We start from the raw sequence: 3,232 nt of genomic DNA, 5'->3' as shown, positions 1-3,232 counted from the left end.
TATATATATATATAATCTCTAGGGTGGTGGTAAGATAGCTCAATGTACTAAGCACCTGCTCAGGCAAGCACAGGGACCAGGGTTTGATCCCCGGCACCACATCCCGCACCAGCCCTGCCCCTGGGTAGGCTGAGCCAGCCACTGAGTCCAAGCGTGGTGGCACACACCTGTAATCCCAGTGCTGGGGAGGCTGCAAACAGGAGGATCACTATGAGTCTGAGCTGTGTAGTGAGACCCCAAATACATTATATATAAACTCATCCTCATCATCCTCATCTTCACCATCTATGGGGACAGGGCCTGGGGTGGGTTTAGGCCCAAGCATCCAAGTCCCTGCAGAGCCTGGAACAGCCCCAAGAAGGCAGGACCAGAAGACTGCCCTGCTGGGTGGCAGAGACCGCCAGGCATGGTAGTGACTTCTGCACCCATGGCCCTGGCTCCCTGGCTGGCCCTGAGGGTGCCCTGCCCCCCCCATAGACATTGATGTCATCCAAGCCCCAAGGCCCCAGGCAGAAGGTGGGGCGGTGGGAACAGAACATGCCATCCCAGGACAGCACCAGGGGGTGCTGTGGCTTTTCCTGGACCCCTGCCTGGGGGAGGGGCTGAGCCAAGGAAAAAGAACTCTTGCCTCAGCCCCTGCACCTGCCGCCCATGCGGCCCCAGTGCGGAGCGGTGGCCTCCATGATGGCAGAGTGAGCAGGCTTGGCCTCCTGAGAAGGCAGCCTGATTTCCCTGGGCAAGGGGAACAGGAAGAAGGGTGGTTGTGGAATTTTGGGACTGCCAGTCTATGCTCCCCCCAATAACACTGCAGATACACAGACACTTGGGGACATGGGTACCTTCACAAGGCTTCCTAGGCAGCCCCCTGTGGCGATGAGACCCCTGTGGTGGAACCCCCCTCCTGCACCGGGGCCTGGCGAGTGCTCAACAAGGTGGTCAGGGCATCCCCACCCAGAGGCAACACTTACCAGGCTCCTCCCAGGGCTGGGTGCGTGGAAAGGGGTCTTGGTTGTCTGTGCCCACTGTGTGCAGGCATCGGGTGGATGCCTGTCCTGGCTTGGAGTGGGCTGTCTGCCCGAGCGCTGGGTGAAGTCTGCCCAGCCAGGCTGCACTGCCAGTGGCCTGGGAGCACAGGTCATCTGATGCCAGGGCTGGCTGGCTGGCTTGGCTAGCTGGGGGCAGGGCCAGGGATCTGGGAGGGCAGAGGACAGGAGGAAAAGGAGGAGTGGTCTGAAGGGGGGTGGGGAGCTCAGCTGAGCTGCCTGGGGGCGCAGGGCCGGGCTGTGGGCACCAGGGGGCGATTGGCGTGAGGGCCCCGTGTTTTGTTTTTGGTTTTGCCTTGCACATGCTAAGCGCGTGCTCTACCCCCATTGTCACCCTGGCCTACTCTGCTCAGAAGGATAGTAGCAAAGCCCAACAGTCGCTGCCAGGCTGACCAAGTACATGCTGGGTATGAGCTTACAGCCGGGCTCCTCAGTACAGATGCATGCCCAGGGAGAGGGCTCCGAGGGGAGGGTGCAGGGTGCAAGACGGGCCCAAACTGTGGACCCAGGGATAGGGTGGTGGGGCCAGCAGCTGGGGCTGTAGCTAGGGAGAAACAGAGACCTGAGCACCGGGCGGAGGCTGCGGGACAGGAGCTGAGAGACTGGCGGGCGTGGCCCGCCTCCACCCTGAGTCCAGGCAGCCAGGCGGCGTGGGCTCGGGCTCTGCTTTGGGGTCAAAGGTGGCTGAAAAGTGCAGCCCTCCAGGGCAGCATGGTGGGCAGAGGCGGGCGAGGTGGGGCATGGGAGGAGGCGCTGGGTGGCTTCTGGTGGCTGTGTCCTGGGGATAGCTGATTACCTTCACCCCTGCGGTGCCCTCTTTGTCCCTAGGGGCCGGCCTGGCTGGGTGGGCTCCCTGGATGTGGGGGGCAACTCAGCAAGTGGGGAGCCTTCTTCCCAGGACCTTCCCTGTCCATCTTTCCCTTGTCTACAACGATTTCTCTGCTGTGACAATCATGGGCCTCCCAAATGCAGGCATTGGGTGCTGCCCCACAACAGAAATTTAGCAGTAGGATGGGGTTCCCATGTGTGTCCCACCCTGTCCCAGCCCAGAGGGGCAGGCAGCTGGGCACTTGCTTCCTGTGTGCTCTGTCCCTCCTGTGGCCCATGGCCCTCCCAGTTGCGGTCCTGCTTGTGTGACCTGCTCCTGAGTATCAGGTTGCCAGGTTCCCAGTGAGGAGGAGGGTGTGACCCACCTCCCTCCCCTTGCCTTCCCGGCTGCACCCAGATCCAGTTCCGAGCCTGGAGCCCCTGGGGAGGGGGGAGGCCCTGCAGGGGAAGGGGGTCCCACCTGGCGGCCAGAACATGGCTCGGCCTGAACTGGGGTCTTGGGAGGGGCCTACTTCCTGCTTCTGTGTTGTCACAAAGAGCCAGTTCCATGCGGACTTGTTGTTCATCTACTTATCTGACAACATTTTTGAGCCCTAAACATGTGACAGAGACACACAGCAGTCACGAAACATGCGGGAACTGACAGTCGGCTTTCTGTTACGCAACCAAATAGGTCACTCTGCCTCTGTCCTCCTGTGGTGGCCAATCCTCTCCACGGTCATTTTCCAGGCTCAGCTTCCTGCCTGAGATCCTGCTGCTGCCAGGAATCTCTGTGGCCATTCTGGGAGGCGCCTTTGCCAGCCATGGTTCCCGCTGGCTGCCACCATGCTGCAGGCTGCTGGGGTTCCAGGAAAAGCCCCTCTACCCTCTTCCTGGCTCCCACTCCTGGCCACCACTTGGTGCACACCCCTTCTTCCCCTGCTCCTGCCACCCCACCACCCCACCGCCCCATTCCTGGGAAGCAGGGTGGGACCCTGCGCTGGCACAGCGAGGGTGCCTAGTGCCCAGCAGCCTGCAGATCTCTCAGAATCCCACCCACATTCCTGCAGGCCCAGGCCCAGAGCCTGCGCAGGGCACCCACTGGGGTCCCAAATAGCGTCAGGGCTGAGGGAAGCCAGGGCGCCATGAATCCGCCAAGTGCAAACCTGGAACACACTCTTTGCCTTGCAAGCAGGGGGATGTCGTCACTCTGGGCTTGGGGACTGAATGTCACTTCCTGGATGCCCAGTCAAGGGTGGATTCTTGGCTCCTTAGACTCACACAGTGCTCCCCACAACCTCAGGAGGTGTCAGGCCCTTGTCACCTTCATCTTTCGGCAGGGGAAACTGAGGCAGAAAGCAGCCTCCTCACAGCTGGCCAGT

At 61.3% G+C, this 3,232-nt stretch overlaps 1 protein-coding gene across 6 annotated transcripts in view; it reads right to left on the bottom strand.

The window, feature by feature from the left end:
* Ip6k3 (inositol hexakisphosphate kinase 3) overlaps window positions 1-2,353 on the bottom strand; it is a 21,580-nt gene extending 19,227 nt beyond the window's left edge. For 5 of the 6 annotated variants that reach the window (XM_023720863.1, XM_023720867.1, XM_023720857.1 and 2 more), the window contains exon 1: window positions 969-1,151. The gene's annotated coding sequence lies outside the window, so the exon portion shown is untranslated. Of the gene's footprint in view, window positions 1-968; window positions 1,152-2,331 lie in introns of those variants that run through there. The other variant, XM_023720866.1, reaches the window with a different exon arrangement.
* Between the last annotated feature and the right edge of the window lie 879 nt (window positions 2,354-3,232).

This window comes from Octodon degus, unplaced genomic scaffold (assembly GCF_000260255.1).
Source record: "Octodon degus isolate 3935 unplaced genomic scaffold, OctDeg1.0 scaffold00005, whole genome shotgun sequence".
Taxonomy (NCBI): domain Eukaryota; kingdom Metazoa; phylum Chordata; class Mammalia; order Rodentia; family Octodontidae; genus Octodon; species Octodon degus.
This window is presented reverse-complemented; position numbering and strand designations above follow the sequence as displayed.